This window comes from Lissotriton helveticus, chromosome 7 (assembly GCF_964261635.1).
Source record: "Lissotriton helveticus chromosome 7, aLisHel1.1, whole genome shotgun sequence".
NCBI classification, from domain to species: domain Eukaryota; kingdom Metazoa; phylum Chordata; class Amphibia; order Caudata; family Salamandridae; genus Lissotriton; species Lissotriton helveticus.
This window is the reverse complement of record NC_136068.1, coordinates 1,558,722,318-1,558,745,988: the sequence shown is the minus strand read 5'-3', so window position 1 is coordinate 1,558,745,988 and position 23,671 is coordinate 1,558,722,318. Positions and strand designations below refer to the sequence as shown.

At 41.1% G+C, this 23,671-nt stretch overlaps 1 pseudogene; it reads left to right on the top strand.

The window, feature by feature from the left end:
• The first annotated feature begins 5,081 nt into the window (after positions 1 to 5,081).
• Positions 5,082 to 20,297, top strand: LOC144769575 (doublecortin domain-containing protein 2 pseudogene; annotated as a pseudogene).
• The last annotated feature ends 3,374 nt before the right edge of the window (positions 20,298 to 23,671 follow it).

Below are 23,671 nucleotides of genomic sequence, written 5' to 3'. Positions count from 1 at the left end.
CTTATGTAAAAAATATGTGTCCATTAAAATCTTATCTCTTTGTAGTCAGATTTTAACCAGACCTCCTCCAGCACCATACGTTTGGAACACTTCTGCACATATGAAAATGTTTAATACGAAGTGACACTGCATCTTGCAGTTAGATTCATGATACATCAACTACTTAACTTAAAATCTCCTTGAGATGATCTATTCTGTACATAAATATGTATAAACACAATCCCGCTCCTTTCATTCGATCCCACGAAGGCCACTAGCTTGTGACACATGTAAGGAATACAAACATAAAAATGAAATCCATATTGTTTAATATACTTTTATAAATTAGGAATTGATTGGCTGAGGGGGTACTGTAAATGAACAATATGTGTAACTTTAGATGCATTTTTCTCTCAAGTCACTTGGTATGTTTATGGGGCATTTACTCACTGAGGTTGGAACTTGGAAGCCAGTTTCTGACTTCATTCATCCCTTGCTATGCAAAGTGCACATCAACAACTCTTGCGCGCCTCCAGGGTCCACAGCACTGCAGATAATAAAGTATATGAAGGTCACCACACACTGCTCACTACACTCTGCACAGAGCGGGGGCTCCGGGGCAGCGGGACATTCATCATACAAACGTCGAAAGAGCCCAAGCAGCGAGAAAACATCACTGAAGCTGAATATGCACAAGCAAGGCTAGCAATGTTAGGATGGCAATGGAAATTGGGTTAAAGGTAAACTGACCATGATGCAGCCAAACTTCTTCTGCAAACTAACTAAAGAGGCTATGCAGCAAACAGATGCAGTGGCCCAACGGGTCTGTACCCCACAATAGGAATCACCACTGCAGGCACAAACAACCTGAGCCACGAGGCTTGGAAATAGCCAGATTCCGAGAGATGAAATGCACGGGAAAAAAAGCATTTCATTTAAATTGAGACCGGTAAAAGTACATCACAGACAGAAAGGGGTTAAAGGCCAAGACCCTGCTGCCCTTCCAGCCTCCAGGTCGACTTGTGCTCCTGCACGCTGTGCCCGGCCCGGCGCAGGTGGCATGAGTGCTGGGGCCTCAGACTCTGTTCATGCCAAGTCTGTTTTACTGCCCCACGCCCACGGTGACCGTCACCACGCTAAAATAAAAGCAGCATTGGTTTTATACTTACTGGTTTACTGATGACACTGCCTTTATGAAGGGGCCGGCTGCTGGTGCTGCTTCGAGTTTGCCCGCCTCAACGTCCTGCTCTACTGGCGGTGACGCATGCGGTGCGTGTGTGCCGGATGTGAAGTTTACTTAAAAAAAAAGGTTACGCAGAACACGAAACTGAAAGCAAATTTGCCGGCTTAAAGATTCATTATCGGCTTTCTCAGCACAGCAACACTTTTATTCACCAGGAGACTCGGGCGACTGTAGCAGAGTTTGAATAACACTGCAGTGAGTGAGCCAATTATTTTTCAATTGCATGTATGATATGAGGTGCAGTGAGTTCAGTACTGATGTTGATGTGAGTGAGTGGGCAGTGGCAGTGTAGACCCGGCCCTGGTAAATAAGTGCCGGTGCTAAGCACCGGAAAGCACCGGCACAAATTAAGCACTGGTCGGTAGCCCCCTTAAGCCCCTGACCTTGGATGTGCTACATTCTTTCCCGAGATTAACATCGGAAAGTTTTGGTAAGCTGGCCCAACAGGTCAAGTCAGGGTCTCCGGCTGATCCTCTACGGCCGGCCTTGTTTAGAGACCTACCATCTAATGGCCTCTCACCAATTTGCTCTCTGATTAACATCTCTTTAGCATCCGGTGTGGTCCCAGTGAAGTGGAAACAGGCGGTAGTTGTGCCCAACCTTAAGAAACCAACTCTGGATGCTGGGAAACCTGAGAACTACCGCCCAATCTCACTTCTCCCGTGGCCTGCTAAAGTAACGGAGGCGCATGTCAACTCTGTCCTCTCTGACCACCTTCTACAGGCTAACATCTTAGACAGGACGCAGAATGGATTTCGTGCAGGGCATAGCACGGAGACGGCTCTACTCTATATGGTGGAGCATTTGCGCTCCGTGCTTGGTGCGGGTCAAACGGCGGCGCTGGTGCTACTAGATCTGAGCGCCGCCTTTGACACCGTGGCCCACCCGATCCTTCTGCTGCGCCTGGAGGAAGCTGGTGTTACCGGTCCTGCGCTCCAGTGGTTCCGATCCTTTCTTGCCAACCGTTCCTTTTGCGTGGCCGTTCCGCCCCATCAGTCCAAATTCCATCCTCTGGAACTGGGGGTCCCCAGGGCTCCTCGCTGAGTCCCACATTATTCAATCTATATGTGAGACCGCTGGCTGAGGTTGTCAGGCATTGGGGTATGACCATGGTGTCATATGCCGATGACACCCAGTTAGCGGTTACAATCAGCGGGGATGCGGATGCCCCCAGATTCCAGAACGGACTTCGGGCGGTCGCCAGCTGGATGACCTCCAACTGTCTCCAGCTGAACGCAAGTAAGATGGAGGTTATGATCTTTGACAAGCACACGGAACTCTGGGGAGACAGGTGGTGGCCATCGGATCTGGGCCCTACGCCTACTCCGGTCGCTGAGCTGAAAAATCTCGGGGTGTGGCTCAATCCAACTCTCTCCTTCGAATGCCATACAAAGCGCACGGCGGCCTGCTGCTTTGGCATGTTGCGTGGATTACGCCCCGTATTAAAAAATTTGGATGCGAACACCAGGCAACTCCTGATCCAGGCAACAGTGATTTCGCGGCTCGATTATGCCAACGCCCTATTATCGGGCCTAAACCAGGCTGAAATCACCCGCCTGCAGCGTGTACAGAACGCAGCGGCGAGAGCTGTCGTGGGTCTGCCTAGATTCTGCTCTACAACTAATACCTTGCGCGCGCTGCATTGGCTTCCGATTGCTCGAAGGATCCAGTTTAAGGTCCTTTGTGTTGCTTACAAGATCATCAAGGGATCCCCTGCCTTGATTCTCTCCAACCTCTTGTCTCGTTATGTCCCGGGGCGTGCTTTAAGATCTTCTGACCTGGAACTTGCTGTCGTCCCCCGGTTTAAGCGCTGCCGGGCCGGCGGCCGTTCATTTCAAGTGCGCGCCGCAGTGTTGTGGAATTCCCTTCCCCTTGAGATTCGCGCCCTCAGGGATCTGCTCTCCTTTCGGCGAGCTGTAAAAACTTTTCTGTTTCCTTAGTTTTCCTTTTGGCCCCTTCTTGATCTGTTGTGTTGTGTTGCTACCTTGGCGGGTGCCAGGACGCTCCTTCGCTGGAGCATCTGTGCGCCTAATAAATGAGTCTAACATAACATAACATAACATAACATACGATTCTACATTGAAATCACCAGCGTTCCTGCAATACGACTAGAATGTCCTCTCCCAAATGAAATCTTGCCTCTAGAAAAATATGACTACATCATTTACACTGATGGTTCTGCTCAGCCTGCCATTGGAAGTAAACAACAGTATAGCGCAGCATGTGCTATAGTGAAGGGTCGTATGCGGGACGGTAAGTTCCATCCCAGCAACACGTCTACACAATTTGTAGGAGACTGTACCACGCAGCTGGCAGAACTAAAAGCCCTGATACTAGCACTACAGTATCCAGATTGGGAATTTCCCACACTGATAGTGTGCAATTCATTTTACTGTTTGCAGTCTTACAATAAATATTCATTACAGGGGCCAGAATGGGTTTAGAGATTCCAAAATTTGGACAATTAAACATAATTAGTTATGGGAACAAGTGGAAAACCTGAAAGCATGCCTGCCACGGGCTCAAGTTATTCACACCTTGAGTCATCATCGTGTTGTCATACACTTTGAAGGGAGTTCACGGGCTGCTGAAGCCGCCAAGGTGACAGTGCAAACTGCTGTCATTGCTGTAATCACTCATTCTAGCACGAGGATAGACGGAGACATACTGAGGGTTGTCAAAGCCTCAAAAAAAGTCTCTGCCATTCTAAAGGGCTTTGCACTCAAATATTCCAATACATTAGATGTGCAAAACACACTGCATGCTCAAATTCCAGGAGTGGGGGATAGAGTGTTATCAAACATGGATCGCATATTTTTATTGTATTATTATATTTTACATTGTCAAATAGATGATTGTTTTTTTTCTTAATCTTCATTTCGTTCTTAAGATTTTTGATTTAAATTGTGAATTTTTTATGTAAATGGTCTAAAGCGGTACGTTCGAAAGGCATAATTCTTTCGTATGTTTTTATCATTATGGCGTGTGATCTGTTATTGTGTATCTTTTATGGTTTAAATTAAATCTAAATAAAGATTTTGAATTGATTGAATTGATCGCATATTAGGTTTAATTCTAGCTGCACACGAGGGTCTGGGCTCAGCAGATTCAGGAGTCACTGACACAATTTCATTACTGAAGCAGCGATTCTTGGGGCCAGGTTTGTCTAAACAAACCAAGGGTTATGTTCTAAAGTGCGACATCTGTCAGCAAATGAAAGGTTCCACCGTAGCATGGCCACCACAAACACCATTACTCATTTCAGACAGACCTCTTTAATAGGTCTATTTGAATCACTGTGGCCCCCTAAACAGAGACTAGGCTTACAAGTACATCTTGGTGGCAGTAGATTCATGCTCTAGATCTCTATGGGTTTGGCCTCAGTGCTTGGCTGATGCTCAAATTGTTATAAAAGATTTGCGAGTCTTTATCTGGACATAAGCAATTGGCATGTTACAGTCCGACCGTTGGCCTGGGTTTAGCTCACGGGCTTACAAGGAAGCCATGGAAGGTATGGTGTGGCTTTGTGGTACTCCTCCCCCTACCATCCCTAGGGAAATTCAGTGGTGGAGAGGAAAAAACGGGACCTAAAGCAATCCTTAACAGAAAGGGTATTAGGTATGGGCGGTACGTGGGTGAATCACCTGTATGGGGTCCAGAGGGCACTAAACAACATGCCAAAAAGTTCCTTGGGAGGATGTACCCCCTCTGAGAACCTGTTTGGGACAAGAATGTGGGTACCTGACCTCGATTGAGCCAGCAAAGTGGCGTATGTAAAACTATTTGAATTGAATAACCGTTTGGCTGTTTTACAGGAACTCAATGAAGTCTAGGCATTACATAGCAACGTCTAAGTAAAATGTACCACCACTGGGGAAGTGAAACCGAACCCGACAGAACCTGCCTGGGTCCCAAAGATTGGGGACTCAGAGAAAAGATCATGGACAAGAGGGAGTATGAGCCATCCTTCAGAACACCTGTGTACATGTCCTGGCGGTTCAAGGAACAAGAACAGTACTTCTACTGCCTCTTGCTGGCAAAAAATAAAAAAGATTAATCTCCATTGATCTGATCAAACCACACTATGTGGACGATTCTCAACAGCAGGCCACGTGTAATCCTGAGTAGCCGCAGATCTCCTATCGCTATTATACAGGAAGTTCAGATGGAAAGACTAATAGCGTTTCAAGACTCCTTCGCGCAAGATGCAGGAGTATCGAATAACGGAGTATGAATTATACCAGTTGAAGTTGAAAAAGAACCAAATACAAATGAAATGCACATTGCAATTCGTACCAATAATGACATATACAGCAATGTGCCTACACAAAAAGCAATTGCCAGTTCTACAAACACAGTATGGTAACAATGGTGCCCCTCAGAACCTGGGTATATATATAATATATAATAAACTACAATGTAACCTCCAATGACTTGAGGGAGCGGTTTCCACTTCGTATAAGTATCACAGGGTCAAAGTTTGTTGATTCCCAAAATTTCACTTTATTCAGATATCAGACACAAAATGACGACAGCTTCCAAATTCAATTTCAATGCTTCTAGTAAGTCCAAAAAATCATCCATTAATCAAAACATTAAACAGCCGACGCGTTTCGTCCGGTGGCGGACATCATCAGGGCTGTTGAAAAAAAATCAAAAAAGAAAAATACATTACATCACTGTATCCACATCTTTTGTATTTACATGATTCACAATACTCCGTTGAAACTTAAATGATAATGAATTAACCGATTATTCAATTACACCTGCCTATTTCACAATCTAATATTCATCAATATGCAATTAGATGATCCAGAAAACGCATTGACAGAACTCGCAAAATATTTCACAAATAACACGCCTACCTCTCAATAAAAGCTATTCACAGATACAGTTTTCCTTCACAGTATAATTCAAACAAAATTGCAACAGCACTTGAGATCTGTAATAAAAACTTCACATTACTATGGATGCTACATATCAAAATTTCAAATTCAATTAAATCTTCCAAAACCTCCATTATTGAAGTGGTAAGATCAAATCTGACTCTAACTCATTGCATTTTATAATACACTTCGAAAAACTGTCATGCAAATCAATGTACCCCAAATACGTTGATATTGTGATAAGATGTTTACCTTACTGTACACATTTCATTCTAGTTGTTATTATAAACACCTATCTATTCCTACTGCTCAATGTAATGGACATGTAAGTACCTGACAAGCTCCATATTAGTCAAAAAGATCTCACCTATAATATTGATTCAGTCAGTGGTAAGACCTCAACTTCCCTTCCCTCATTCAGTGGCCACTGTTCTATTCTGTGGAAAAATTCAGGAACAGGTCCAACCATCAGCTTAATAGTCGATATTAAGAGTCCAAAGTACGTGCTCGTAATTCCACAGTTCCCAACACATTCTACCCAATTCTGTGACCTCACCTGATCTCAACAAATTCAGCGCATCCAAAACTGTTCTGTTAAAAACAAAAAATAAAAACAAATATATCCTAATCATTATCCATTCAATGAAAAACTATCCAAACAACAGGTAAGTTGCAATCTCCTCCTCCATCTCCTCTTACCTGATAAGACGTCTTTAAGTATCAATGGCGAGAAGTCTCAGTCGGCGGCAACGGGCATCTCGTCAAGCCTACGTGCAATTACCAATCTCGAGCACTCGTTATTTAAACTATGTCTTGGCCAATCACCATCTTGCCCCGTTCGCGCTAAAACTTAGTGAGGTTTCCTCACCGGTCCGACTCGTATTATTTCCGCTATAAGTATATTCTCCCCGCCCTTTCTCCTGTAGTGTTTCTGGTCTCCTATCTACCAATCAGCATGAAGGGCTCGAAATTCACTAGGTTTCCTCACCGGTCCGCCTCATATCATTACCGCTCTAAATTATCATTGACAAGCTTACTCATGTAGTGTTGTTTCCGGTTTGCCCAATAACCAATCAGAATACAGAATCACAAGTGTGCTCCCATAACGAATTCAAATAACCCGTTCCCTGTCCATATCGCCAGTTTAGACTTTCCCGCTATGTCAACAGACCCGAACGGGTTTTTCCGGTTTGCCCAATAACCAATCAGAGAACAGAATCACAATTGTGCTCTCATAATAAATTCAGATTACCCGTTCCCTGTCCAAATCGCCAATTAAGTCTGTCACGCTATGCCAACAGACCCAGATCAATTTTAGTACACATAGCATCACGTTTATTGACAACAAATATCCAGTTGCTATATTCAAATGCAAAGCACACGCTATCTATCAATGTCCCTCGACTATATCAATGATATCTGATTCAAATTCCTGACAATCCATTGTTATTTCTAAAGAAATTAACACTTATCCAAGCTCTTCAAGCACGTCCTCGTCATATCGACAATGCCTATAAACTTACAAGCACTATAGTTGAAAGAGACTATGTAACTTGATGTCAACTATTAGTACTTAGAGGAAGTATTGTAGCTCATGTTCTGTATTGAGTCCACATTGTACTGCCCTACAGCGACTGATCCATCTCGACTCCTTTCTGTCGTAATCGCAATACCCAATCCCCTCCTCTTTTCGAAGGCATCACTTTTTGTAACCCATGGAACCTGATCTTAGTCTTCAGGTTATGGTGTGTTCTGATACGTTGAGAAATTGGTGACTTGTCATCCCGATTTTGAATTGATCTAACATGTTCCTGTATTCTCAATTTGAGCTTTCTTTTGGTGCTACCAATGTACACTTTGTTACATTCACAAAGAGTGGCGTATACCACATTCACTATTGCAGTTTATGAATTCCTTGATTGTGTGTACTTGATCTGTGTTAAAACTAAATTTTTTTAGTTTTGTTCATACCCAACCCGCACATATTGCACGATCCACAGGTGTAAAAACCCACAGGAGTTTGGGATAACCAATCCGACTGTCTCTTCTTAATAGGCTCCAAATAATTGCTGGTGACCATTCGTTTCACAGTGGGGCTCCTCCTGAAAATTACTTCAGGCCGCTCTCCTAGTGATGATGCAAGTTGTGGGACACTTTATAGACTATTCCAGTTTTTGTTGAGTGCCTCATGTATATCTACTCTTGGCACACAATACTAGGTAACAAAAGCTAAACGACTCATGGATACTTTGTTCCTCGTTTTCTGAGTCAATGTCGATTTCCTGTTCACTCCCAATATTCTGTTTTTCGCTTTACTTAAATCTTGTTTCTTATAACCTCTCTGAATCAACCTATTCTGTAAGGCATCCAGTTCCAAATAAAAATCAGTGTCCTTGCTACAGTTTCGCCTAGTCCTCACATTCTCACCATAAGGATTTCCCCGAATCACTGCTTTTGAGTGGTGACTGTCAGCTCTTAAAATTGAATTAGTGGCAGTAGGCTTTCTGTATAACTTGCTAATAATTTTATCATTTTCCACACTAAGTTCGACATCCAAGAACACAATGTGTGTTTGGCTATGTTCCAATGTCAGAGCCACATTAAAATCATTGTGGTTAAGATATAGAAAATATTCTTGTAAATCACTAGCTGTTCCTCTCCAAATCATAAGGACATCATCAATAAATCGAGTCCAAAATAAAATGTTATCAATCCATTTGTGCGCTCCTCTGCTCCAGGCATGCTCCCTCTCAAACCAACCCATGAATAGGTTCACGTAAGAGGGAGCGAACCTGGAGCCCATAGCTGTCCCTCTAATCTGATGATACCATAAATCTTCGAACAAAAAGTAATTATTCGTCAAACTCAATCTGGCCATTTCCACCAACATATTAGAATGCTCCTTCAAGCTCACATTCCTACTGCCCAGAAAGTGTTTCAATATTGCCATACCCTTATCCATGTGTATGTGTTCTGTCATATTGCCAATCCCTGATACTATGGGCCTGCCAGGAGGATTTGTGCTGCATTTATGCACGTTGGGTAAAATGTAGATGAAAGGATAGGAAGGTTTACTGATACTAAGATACTTATATTCCGCTTCATCAAGCATTCCTTCCTCTTTCCAAGTGAATAATCTGTCATTAATCTGCTGTGCTGCCTCTGAGATAGGATTCATGGGCAATTTGACATAACAGGTCACATCTTCAAGTTCTCGTCTAATCTCTCCGCTTTAATCCAGCCTATTCATAATGACAATGGTACCCCCTTTGTCAGATGGCTGTATAACAATATTTCTATCTGATCTTAAATTCCTGAAGGCAATGCGTTCCCCCGGTGTCAAGTTATCTTTAATTCTTCTCCTTCTCCTCCAATTCAAATCTTGTATCCTGTGCAACTCCTCCAATGTTTTACTCACATACAAGTCAATTGCCATAAATTGTCCTCCTTGCCGGATAAACTTTGATTTGGGTTTAAGACCGCTAGAACAACTATAATCTGTCGATATGTTTAACATTTCAGCCACATCATCCTCTCCCAAATCGTCCCCTTCAGTGATAGACAACAACAGGTGAGTATTACGTAAATCATTGATGGTCATTTCACAATTTTTATTAGATGTTGAATTAACATTTACAGGACTGTCATGTTCAGCAAAAAAACATTTCAACTTCAATTTTTGTGAAAAATGAAAGAAAGAAATGTGCAAATCTGTATAATCACATGTATACATTGGGCAGAAAGATAATCCCCTCTTCAAGACTGACAATTCATCATTATTCAAACACCTGTTAGATAAATTCATGACCTGCAATTCACCCTGCTCAATTTCAGGTGGGGCGCCCACTATTTCTTTAAGGCATTCTGGCTCCTTGTACCCATCCTTGTACCTCCTGTGTTTCCTGCCCCAACTGGTACCACTGGACTTTTTTTTTCTCCCTTTTCTGATGCGCGTAATCTCGTCCAAAAAAGACGAACTGGCTGGCGGGGCAGCAGCCGCCGCTCCACCACCAGTCAAATCTTCAGTGGGCGAGACACTTGAACTACTACAATTCATAGAACTTAGATCACTATGCCCCCCTGTGTTAGTAGGGCCCTTAGGTTTGATTAATTCATCGTACCCTCTGGCAAAAGTAAAAATCCTCCCTTGAGCATAGTCTCTTTCGTCTCGTTTGATTTTAGTCATCTTCTTTTCTTTGATTTGCAATTGATATTTATTGATAACTTCTTTCAAGATTACTTAATTCTTTTCTGTGAGTTCTGGCTCATTCATATTTTTATCTCTGTTTCTAGATCTAATATTTGCTGTTTCAATTTCTCAACTTTTCTATCCGCGTTCTTGATCAAAATGTTGATCATAGTAAATGATGAATTATATAGATTATACTCCCATTCCTTTAATAAATCATCATCGAGGTCATCGAAAGTTGGAAATAATAATATCCGTAGACCCCTAGGGACCCTTCTAAGATCTGAATAATTCTTCAAGGTTACCCCGTCCCACCATTTCGAGAGTTCAGCTTTCTTCAACCTCTCCAATTTTAAGAATGTATCCCTAAGACTGTTGGCAGGTGTATCCTTTTTGCCTATATTCCCAGGACCCTTCGTCTTACTGAACCATTCTGCCACCAGTTTTTCCCTGTCATCCTCCATGATATAACCACAATTAGTAGATGATAACCACTGTTAAGTTCGTGCTAAACAACCCTTGAAACAATATACTGACAAGAACAACAGTAAGGGTAAAAGCACTGAAGCACAGAAAATACCCAAATTTATAAATGAATCCACAATGAGTTATCCTTTCTTGATCTACAGTCCGCTCAACACCTCAAATGGATCCACCGTCTGAAGATCCACAAACTGTCCAATATAACCTCCAATGACTTGAGGGAGCGGTTTCCACTTCGTATGAGTATCACAGGGTCAAAGTTTGTTGATTCCCAAAATTTCACTTTATTCAGATATCAGACACAAAATGATGACAGCTTCCAAATTCAATTTCAATGTTTCTAGTAAGTCCAAAAAATCATCTATTAATCAAAACATTAAACAGCCGACGCGTTTCGTCCGGTGGCGGACATCATCAGGGCTGTTGAAAAAAAATCAAAAAAGAAAAATACATTACATCACTGTATCCACATCTTTTCTATTTACATGATTTACAATACTCCTTTGAAACTTAAATGATAATGAATTAACCGATTATTCAATTACACCTGCCTATTTCACAATCTAATATTCATCAATATGCAATTAGATGATCCAGAAAACGCATTGACAGAACTCGCAAAATATTTCAAAAATAACACACCTACCTCTCAATAAAAGCTATTCACAGATACAGTTTTCCTTCACAGTATAAATCAAACAAAATTGCGACAGCACTTGAGATCTGTAATAAAACGTCACATTAATATGCATGATACATACCAAAATTTCAAATTCAATTGAATTTTCCAAAACCTCCATTAGTGAAGTGGTAAGATCAACTCTTACTCTAACTCATTGCATTTTATAATACACTTCGAAAAACTGTCATATGCAAATCAATGTACTCCAAAAACGTTGATATTGTGATAAGATGTTTACCCCTACTGTACACATTTCATGCTCGTTGTTATTATAAACACCTATCTATTCCTACTGCTCAATGTAATGGACATGTAAGTACCTGACAAGCTCCATATTAGTCAAAAAGATCTCACCTATATTATTGATTCAGTCAGTGTTAAGACCTCAACTTCCCTTCCCTCATTCAGTGGCCACTGTTCTATTCTCTGGAAAAATGCAGGAACAGGTCCAACCATCAGCCAATAGTCGATACTTAACATTCTAACAAGTTATATATCCCACCGTGTAACAACCAAAAATAAACTGCTTACCACTTTACTATCCAAAATTCCAATAAAGGATTAACGTCACTCTAGGTGATTCAAAACTTTCATTCTTACGTGTCTGTAAAAAAGTATACATACAAAGATATTTTGATATTAAGGGGGTCATTATGATGACGGGCGCACTTTGTCCACCCGTCACCATAGTGGGAAACGGGACCGCCCGCCATAAGAGCGGGGGTCCCGTGGGGGGCATTAGGATGTGCCCGCCACAGTGGCATTCTGCACTCTGCACCGCCCGCCACGATGCTAAAAATGCTTTTTTGCATTTGCATATGCAAAGCGGCAGGCACCGCGCGGTGGCTGCCGTATTGCATATGCAAATGTGGGGGGGTACCATAGGTACCCCCCATGTGCCCCAAGACAGTGGTGTGAACATGGGGGCCCTGCAGGGGGCCCCCGCAGCAATCCCCGCCTGCCTTTCCGTGGCGGCATTGCCGCCGCGGAAAAGCAGCTCCAGACAGGCACCCTAATATGGATGGCGGTGTCTGATAGACACCGCCACCATATGGTTCCATTACCGCCCGGCCGCAATGCGACCGGGGCGGAAAAGCGGCGGACGGTGTTTTCGTCCGCCGCGGTCCCCCCCGCCATCCTAATATGGCGTGGGGGAATTAGAATGCGGATGTCGGGCGGATTGCCCCCGCCAGGGTGGCGGTAGCCACCGCCACCCTGGCGGGGGCAATCCGCCCGACATCCTAATGGGCCCCTAAGAGTCCAAAGGACGTGCTCATAATTCCACAGTTCCCAACACATTCTACCCAATTATGTGACCTCACCTGATCTCAACAAATTCAGCGCATCCAATACTGTTCAGTTAAAAACAAAAAATAAAAACAAATATATCCTAATCATTATCCATTCAATGAAAAACTATCCAAACAACAGGTAAGTTGCAATCTCCTCCTCCATCTCCTCTTACCTGATAAGACGTCTTTAAGTATCAATGGCGAGAAGTCTCAGTCCGTGGCAACGGGCATCTCGTCAAGCCTACGTGCAATTACCAATCGCGAGCACTCGGTATTTAAACTATGTCTTGGCCATCTTGCCCCGTTCACGCTTAAACTTAGTGAGGTTTCCTCACCGGTCCGACTCGTATTATTTCCGCTATAAGTATATTCTCACCGCCTTTCCTCCTGTAGTGGTTCCGGTCTCCTATCTACCAATCAGCATGAAGGGCTCGAAATTCACTAGGTTTCCTCACCGGTGCGCCTAATATCATTGCCGCTCTAAATTATCATTGACAAGCTTACTCATGTAGTGTTTCCAGTTTGCCCAATAACCAATCAGAATACAGAAGTAAGTATCAATGGCAGGAAGTCTCAGTCGGCGGCAACGGGCATCTCGTCAAGCCTACGTGCAATTACCAATCTCGAGCACTCGTTATTTAAACTATGTCTTGGCCAATCACCATCTTGCCCCGTTCGCGCTAAAACTTAGTGAGGTTTCCTCACCGGTCCGACTCGTATTATTTCCGCTATAAGTATATTCTCACCGCCCTTCCTCCTGTAGTGTTTCCGGTCTCCTATCTACCAATCATACCACAGAATGAGGGAAGGGAAGTTGAGGTCTTACCACTGACTGAATCAATAATAATAATAATCTTTATTCGATTTTTTAGCAGCGCAAAACCATAAAAGTTATCGAAACATACAAAAATACACAAGTATTAAAAAGCAGATATTACGTAAGATCAGATTGTTTACAAATTGTGTAGATAGTAAGACAGTCAAAGGTTGCTCCTATGCCTCATAATACTCTTTAAAAAATTCAGTACATGATAACAGACACATTCAGATTCAATCAAATCAGACTGAATCAATAATATAGGTGAGATCTTTTTGACTAATATGGAGCTTGTCAGGTACTTACATGTCCATTACATTGAGCAGTAGGAATAGATAGGTGTTTATAATAACAACTAGCATGAAATGTGTACAGTAGGGGTAAACATCTTATCCCAATATCAACGTTTTTGGGGTATATTGATTTGCATATGACAGTTTTTCGAAGTGCATTATAAAATCCAATGAGTTAGAGTAAGATTTGATCTTACCACTTCAATAATGGAGGTTTTGGAAGATTCAATTGATTTTGAAATTTTGATATGTATCATGCATATTAATGTGACGTTTTTATTACAGATCTCAAGTGCTGTCGCAATTTTGTTTGATTTATACTGTGAAGGAAAACTGTATCTGTGAATAGCTTTTATTGAGAGGTAGGCATGTTATTTTTTAAATATTTTGCGAGTTCTGTCAATGCGTTTTCTGGATCATTTAATTGCATATTGATGAATATTAGATTGTGAAATAGGCAGGTGTAATTGAATAATCGGTTAATTCATTATCATTTAAGTTTCAAAGGAGTATTGGGAATCATGTAAATACAAACGATGTGGATACAGTGATGTAATGTATTTTTATTTTTTGATTTTTTTTCAACAGCCCTGATGATGTCTGCCACCGGACGAAACGCGTCGGCTGTTTAATGTTTTGATTAATGGATGATTTTTTGGACTTACTAGAAACATTGAAATTGAATTTGGAAGCTGTTGTCATTTTGTGTCTGATATCTGAATAAAGTGAAATTTTAGGAATCAACAAACGTTGACCCTGTGATACTTATACGAAGTGGCAACCGCTCCCTCAAGTCATTGGAGGTTATATTGGACAGTTTGTGGATCTTCGGACGGTGGATCCATTTGAGGTGTTGAGCGGACTGTAGATCAAGAAAGGATAACTTATGGTGGATTCATTTATAAATTTGGTTATTTTCTGTGCTTCAGTGCTTTTACCCTTACCGTTGTTCTTGTCATATAATAAACTACAATGGTTCTTTCGGGAAGAACCCAATCACTTTGAAAAAACAGAAAGCGTTGATTGATACCTATTAAAAAAGTATGACAAGTATAACATTTACATTTGTTAATTCATGAAATGTATCCCCAAAAAGTTGGAACATATATCAAATGAAGTAGAAACACAAACGTAAAACACCTACTAGTAAATGCTTACAAAAAGGCTCTCCTTTAATATCAAGTAAGCGCAGTGAAGAGCTTGGTAATAATCCTGGACCACTCCTTAATTATGAAGGAGCAGATTTCGGCCATCATTAGCTCATGCTACCACAGTCTCCGTCTTCTGCGAAAGATCATACCGTATTTACCCACTAAATATCGCAGAATCCTGGTCCAGGCCATGGTGACTAGTAGCCTCGACTATGGAAATTCTCTCCTGGCCGAAGTCGGAACAACACAGCTAGTCAAATTACAGGTCATTCAAAATACGGCTGCAAGAATGATCCTGAACCGTCCTGCTGGCTGACCCTCGAACCCCCTACTGAGAGAACTTCATTGGCTCCCAATAGGAAAGTGCTCGAAATTCAAGATATGCTGTCTAACTTATAACTCGCTCAGAGGCACAGGTCCTGACTACCTGCGGAAAAAGCTGATTAAACAGACTTCGAACAGGGGTCTCAGATCCAACTCCCTGGTCCTTTTACAAGTCCCCAGGATTCATCTCAGTCGCACTGGAGGCATGGCATTTTCTTTTCTCGCCCCTCGCTACTGGAACTCTCTGTCCCTCGTTCTGCGTAAATGACCCTCCTATAATATATTTAGGAAACAGTTAAAAGCCTTCCTCTTCTAGGTTTACAATTTCCTTCCTGCTTCCCATGGTCTCATAACACTAAGTAAGCGCCGAGATGCCTCCCGGTGAGTCGTGCGCTATATAAGTGTGTCTAACATAACATAACTTTTTTTTTGTAGGAGATAACAGGAGTGTGACCCGTATACCTATTCAGGATTGGGGTTCAAAGGTATAAAGAAAATACAATATCCCAACAGGTGAATTTCTAAAGACAATTATTCTTGAATGCATACAGCATTACACGGACATGAAAAACGGAGACACTTATTCAAATAACTTAGGTATAGTAATTACTCTTGTATTTTCATATAAAAGGAGGATAAAGTCATATTCAAAAAATTTTGGAACAGCACAAAATAGAAAGATTCAAATGACAACCGAAGGAACTTGGTGCTCAGTATGTACAAGTGGCATGTGGCAACGCAAGTGAAGGGGTGAACAGCGTGAACGGCGCAATGTGAACAAGGACAAGAGTAATTACTATACCTAAGTTATTTGAATAAGTGTTTCCTTTTTTCATGTCCGTGTAATGCTGTATGCATGCAAGAATAATTGTCTTTAGAATTTCACCTGTAGGGATATTGTATTTTCTTTATAACATAACATAACAACATGAATCAATATTTACAAGAAATCAGAGGGCTGTCAATACAAGAAATACTGACAAAGTGACATGTGGTATAGTGACATTAAGTGCTCAGTGTTAGTGGTGCAGTACATATATACAAGGTGATATTATGCCCATCTCTTTACACAGGGGAATAGAATGCAGTCAGAATGAAGGTAGGTAATAACTCTGGTGAACAGCAAGTTAGCTTATTGATTTAACAACCAGAGATTTGATCGGTCTGAACCACATGTATTTGTTGACATTTCAACACAGACAGAGCATTATTGGAATGTCATGGTGGGTCTTCTTCAGGACAAGTGGGAGTGTTGACAGCCTTAAAAATGAGCGGAAGAGAATTCAAAATTGTGTTCCAACGTAAGGGGCAGGGCAGCTAAGTAGCTAAAGGGCGTCCTGTTACTCACCCAAAAAGTGGGATGACTCGCTGAGGCAACCCTTCCTGGGTTAAAGCCATCAGATGGTCAATTGGCACTATTACAAACCTACACTCTCTGATGATTGGGGCATTGAGACTGTAAATACTATGCTCTCAGATTTAGAACATCCTGCGGCATTTTCTTGTAGGGAATTGTTCGAAGATACACCTGACTTCAACAGTATGTATTGTTACCAGCATTATGGTCATCACTTTTTTGCACAGAGCTAGTGTCCCACGCACTGTTAACACTTACCACCAATAGGAACATTGCCTGAAACCACCAAAAGGTAGTTCTGCCACATTCGCACAGAAATTTGTATACTTTTCAGGGTTCAATACATCAAACCCAATGTCATATAAGTATAAGCTAGTACTGACAAATGCAACTGCGCATAAAATTATGCTGACAAACACCAAACTCATATATTCAGCACCTTTTCTCTCCCAACTGTCTATATAAGGTTTCAACTATTGGAGGGACACGATAGACACAAAATCTGTCTGGGAACGAAAGATTTGCAGGTTCAGGGAACAGAGGCTTTATTTAGAGCTTTCTTCATACCATTACAGATAATATTCCTGAACAGACCTGTGCAACAGACTAAATGACACACTGATAAGTCAGGTGATGCTGGGTGCAATAATACAGAATGGTACACAGAATTCATCATCTCCCAATTGGAAGGTATGGTTGTTTGGCCTATCAACACAAATAGGTGTCAATCAAGATTCAAGAGTACCACCGGAGGGTTTAGTATCCATAGGCCTGACCCACGATATGTACACACAGATGACACAGGGGTAGTGACTTCTTATAGTTTTGGGAAGTTGTGGCTAGAATGGCTAAAACCCTCAACACTTTAAAGGTGAAGCAAAACGTCTGCCTTCTAGCTGACAACATGGATCCTAGGGATTTCTTGCTAGGTCCCAAGAAACCGCGTAAGGAACGCTTCTTATATACCATCTACAATGAGCTGTGGAATGTCTCCCAACAGGATGCCGCTAAGAGATTATGTGAGATTGGCAGACATTGATATGACCACACTTTCTTCACATATTTATTCACTTGGCAACTCTGTGTCCTTGGCAATTGACATAATTAGCTTTTTTTGAGCTAGATGCTTCAATCATTGCGTTCTGGACACATGCCAAGGTGGTACATTAACGACTCAAATTTCTTTTGGGTTTAAAATCTGACTGACAGACAATTGACCATGGCATGCAGAGATGCAAAGTACACCATGCTGCTCTTTAAAAAATTAGAGAAGTTACCTTTTACAGCAGCAGAGTCATCATCTATGGAATGGTTAATTCATGGCTATATCACACTGCCAATCACAACATCCCAGTACCAATACTCCCTTAGATACATCCATGCAGGCTGGTATAAAGCATTGGATGAAGGGTGCATACATTAACCCTGGGAGTTACTGCACAGATATAGATGTATAAATAAGGACACTGAAGTTTTCTTAAGTGGAACAGACTGTGAGAAGGCATTAAGTGGATCTTTAGTGTGAAAGGAGGTCTCGCTTCAGCTGCAGTGGTTCATCAAGTTTTCGAGTTGCTCTAGAAATGGGAGTTATTTAATTCTGAATGATCAAGGCTGCTGCGGGATGGTGCCAGGCATCGACTATCTAGTCAGAGTTAACTTCAGGATTGTTTGTTGTAAGTAAGTATTGTTTCCCTCGGCTCGCACAGTTAAGGAGGCACCACTGTGGACTTCATTGAATGTTTCCAGTATAAGGTTTGATTAACTGAGCCGACTGAAAGCAATGTTGTTTCAACAAAATGTGGCCTTAACTTCAGCCTGAGAGACTTTTGCTCTCCAAGTTGCAAGGTCTTCGGCAGAGATACAGGCCCTGGTCTATACGAACTTCCCAATCCATTTAGGAGAAATGGTTAGTCGTATCTTTAACATGTCTGATACGAGTGGGATCGTACACCTATTTAAACGTCTTGGATCAGGCCATTTTAGGAGGAATTCCAGCTTTCATTCACTTCATACTTGGAAGTGTTTTTAAAGAGTTTCCTTTGATCCTGCTATCAGTAGCGGGCATCTTGATTTTAATCCTATTGCTTTGCAATGGATTTCTCAATCCCTTAAGACATGGAGAGAACACTGCGGGAACGACGTTGTCGTGAACGTATGGTGTTCTACCTGGACACACCTTGACTTCGAGTGCTGAGTGAGTCTGACTAGACTGTGTCCTGCTTGTGTTCCGTTGCCCCTTCTGCGGATTTGGCTGCATGTTGGACCTGTGCCTGACACTTCCATCAGTTGCACCGCTGGACATAGAAGTGATCCTGGAGCCCTTGCTCACATGTACAGTTGTCCACAGCATATTCCCTCGTTGATGAGGACATTTCTGGAGCCTCCAAGGAATGCCTACACTCCTGTTGGAAGGGAAATAGGCTCTGATCCAGAAGTACAGTAATCTAATTCTTCCTCGTGGCTGCTGTGGGAACCAGAGATGACCATCTTTGCTCACTCTGCATGATACTGGAAGTTCTGTAGGGATTGTCACCTGGGGATACGATATTCAGCAATGTTGAGTCTTCAGCACAGGATTCGTAAACTATTTAGCCTCTCCTGTGCAGGGAACTATTTGGCAATTTTGAAACTTTACCAATTTGAAGGTCGAAAACTGACTTTGTTTTATTTTTCCTTCTCTGCTCTAACTAAGCATAATGACTTTCAAGGTGCTCAGTGAAATAATAACCACATCTATAAGTCTACAGGGCCTTTTGAGTGATTTTTTCTTATGGCCATATTTTTGAAGCTTTTTAATAAAAATGCTTTTTAGGATCTTAGTTAGAAACGATTTTCATGTTTTTTATAGCTTTAGCTTTATTATTTAGCTGACCCTGTTGACCTTTTGATGAGGAGTGGGTGTCATGTCCTTTAGGCTAGTCTTGTCTCAGGTTCCGGCGAGCCACAAGATGGTAATTCCTGGTAATCAAGCACCTGCCAGCATGTGAAGCCTGTGAGCCGCAGTAGAATCAACGTATCAGCACACTTCCTGAAACCAATTCAAGAGCCCTGCACTATATTCGTGATTGCTAATGGAGACATTTTGAACCCAGCAGTGCGTTTGTTGATTCCCCTAAAATCTGTAAACCAATGGGATCATATCCTTGCTTTGGTAACTGACAAAGTACACCTCAGAACTGGTGCTGTTCACAGACTTTACACACTGGAAGGGAAGCTTGTACAACATGGATCAGAACTAGAAAACGGACAGTTCTATGTTGCAGTTGGTAGAGACAAATTAAAGAAGTTGCTCTATGGTGACCTTATTTTCAGCAAGTCTTCCATGAGAAGACCTCATGGTCCGAAAGCTTCTTCTCTTCCACCAATCAATGGATCTAGAAAGTACAAGGAGGGTGTGAATGATCGACAGTCTAAATCTACTGAAGGATACACGGATTCTGCAAATGCCTTAGTATCCCCTCAGCCTCTGAAGAGAAAAGTGGGGAAACAGAGGGTAGCCAGCCAGGAAGAAACACTGTTTCCCAATAAACCTGTCAAAGTAACACATAGCACCAGAGTGGAGAACTCCAACTCTGTCTTTATTTATCCAGAGAATGGTTGAGTCTTGAGTTGCCCAAAGTCCTGAAGATGCCTGGAGTAATGAGAGGCTGAAACGCGTCAACTGTTTATGGCACCAATACAAGAGAATTGATATCGAACATATGAAATTACAAGAAAGTAGCTAGACATAATGGAAGGATAAAATGATTAGAGACCTTCATAGTGCTCCATTATATGTGTTTTTGGTGACCTGATTATAGGGAATGTAGTTATGTAACTATAGGCTATCATCCCTCTTTGAAATAACTGTGGGCAAGAGAACCATAAGTAAGGTTCAAGAGTTGTTTGTATATATGTGTATATATATATTTGTCAAATGTTTGTGTATATATATGTGTTCAAAATAAGACAAAAAGAAAAGAGAATGTATTTCCCAGGCAAAAGATATGGTTTACTAAACAAAATATGCAAAGCAACCTTTGAACATTTTTTCTTGATTTATTATTTTGGTTGGCATGCATGTAGAGGAATGAAGTTTACCCAGAACGCAAGATTGATTTAATTCTTAGGATAATACATTGTTTCAAGGAAAGATAATTGGTAGTATCTGTACTATAACTAACATATATATAAAAAACTGTACCACAGGCATCACTTTTTTATTATTGAATGTTTTATACCGAGATGCCTTTTGGTTTATAGGGTTCCCCCTGTTATACTGATGATGTTTTAATAGGGACTTTGTTTATCTGAAGGCCTTCAGTTTCCATGCAATTTCTAATAGTAATTAATAAGGGTTCAATTGCAAGAAGAAAAAGTAAAGGGGATAATGCACAACCTTGCCTATTTCCCCTAAAAAGGAAACATTCATGGGAAAGTCAACCTTAATAAAAGGTTTGGCAGATGGACTAAAATATAAAGCTGAAATCATATGAACAAACAATGTACCAATATTTAAAGCAGACAAGATGCAAAAAAGGTATTACCAATGTATTTTATCAAAAGCCCTTTCCCCATCTATTGCTAAAACATCTGCTGAAAATGGCAGTTATGATCCAACATCAATTTCAGGAAATAATAATCTAGTTTTATATGTCAAATGCCTATTTTTCATAAAACCAGACTGGTCCACATGTATAAAATGGGGAAGCACAAGAGCTAATCTAGTCGCAATAATGTTAGCATAAAGTTTACAATCTTGATTTATTAAAGAAATAGGGCAGTAATGTGCAACCAAAGAAGGGTATTTTTCCGGTTTCGGGAGGACTATAATCAACACTTCAGAAAACAATACCGAAGTAGATCCAGTACTACTAAAATAAGAAAACATTGAAAGCAAATGTAATATAAGGTGAGGTGAAAATTCTTTATAAAATTCTGCAGGAATACCATCTGGACCTGGAGATTTGTTTAACTTAAGAGATTTAATTACTGAAAGCATTTCATCTAAAGTAATTGGAAGATCCAATTTATTTCTGTCTACTAACGACATTTTAGATAAACCACATCCTCCCAAAAATGTATCAATAAGCAACATATCATTAGGAGGTGGCTTACTATATAAATCAGAATAATATGTAATGAATTCATTAGTTATGTCTTCATGGGATACAGCAATTGGACCATTTGGAGTGTGAATGGCATTTATTTGATTTTTATATTTTTTTATACGAAGCTAGTGAGCCAGAAATCTAACAGATCTATTAGCACTGAAACAGAATTTAGCTTTGTGTTTAGAGATGTGTATGCCTGCTTCAATAGTGGTATTCATGCGCCATCGACCTTGAACATTCTGACAGAAGTTGAATCTTGAAAAATGCATGATTTGAGAGCATGGTCAGAAATATCTATATTCTGAATAGCAGGATCAAAAATTGCGGATATTAGACGATGAGAAATTAAAAAATAATTAAGTTGAGAATAAGAATTACGCGGTTTAGAAAAAAAAGTAAACTGCTTATCTGTAGGATTATGTAGGCACCAAACATCAACCATTTTGGTAGTTCTAAAGGATCACTGACATAATATCGAATGACAAAATAGAGACTTACCAAAATATAGTCACCAAAATATAGAATGCCAAAATATAGAATTCCTATCTACAAACAGGTAAGTACAAAAATATCGAATCCAAAATATAGTCTGTAAAAAATATAGTCAGTCAAAATATCGAATTTTTTTAAATGTCTTAAAAGTAATTTAAAATTAATGAAATAATAAATATAATTAACTAAAACATACTTAAAAATACTCAAATAACCTTAAAATTAAGATATCATTAATTTAAGTTATTAATAAAAATGTACAATATTTTACCGTAGGATAGCAGGAGGGTAACATTTAATATTACCACTCCAGTGAGTGCAACAGTAGGGAAAGCGTTGGATAGCGTAGCGCTAAAAAATACTATTCCCACTCCAGTGAGTGCAACAGTAGGGAAAGCGTTGGATAGCGTAGGGGTAAAACATACTATTCCCTCTCCAGAGAGTGCAACAGTAGGGAAAGCGTTGGATAGCGTAGGGGTAAAAAATACCATTCCCACTCCAGAGAGTGCAACAGTAGGGAAAGCGTTGGATAGCGTAGGGGTAAAAATTACTATTCCCACTCCAGAGAGTGCAACAGTAGGGAAAGCGTTGGATAGCGTAGGGGTAAAAAATACTATTCCCACTCCAGTGAGTGCAACAGTAGGGAAAGCGTTGGATAGCGTAAGGGTAAAAATTACCATTCCCACTTCAGAGAGTGCAACAGTAGGGAAAGCGTTGGATAGCGGGAGGGTAAAAAATACTATTCCCACTCCAGTGAGTGCAACAGTAGGGAAAGCGTTGGAGAGCGTAGGGGTAAAAAATACTATTCCCACTCCAGAGAGTGCAACAGTAGGGAAAGCGTTGGATAGCGTAGGGGTAACAATTACTATTCCCACTCCAGAGAGTGCAACAGTAGGGAAAGTGTTGGATAGCGTAGGGGTAAAAAATACTATTCCCACTCCAGTGAGTGCAACAGTAGGGAAAGCGTTGGATAGCATAAGGGTAAAAATTACTATTCCCACTCCAGAGAGTGCAACAGTAGGGAAAGCGTTGGATATTGGAGGGTAAAAATTACTATTTCCTCTCTAGAGAGTACAACAGTAGGGAAAGCATTGGATAGCGTAGGGGTAAAAATTACTATTCCCACTCCAGAGAGTGCAACAGTAGGAAAAGCGTTGGATAGCGTAGGGGTCAAAAATACTATTCCCACTCCAGAGAGTGCAACAGTAGGGAAAGCGTTGGATAGCGGGAGTGTGAAAGTTACTGTTCCCACTCCAGATAGTGCAACGGTAGGGAAAGCTTTGGATAGCGTAGGGGTAAAAATTACTATTCCCACTCCAGAGAGAGCAACAGTAGGGAAAGCGTTGGATAGCGTAGGGGTAAAAAAAACTATTCCCACTCCAGAGAGTGC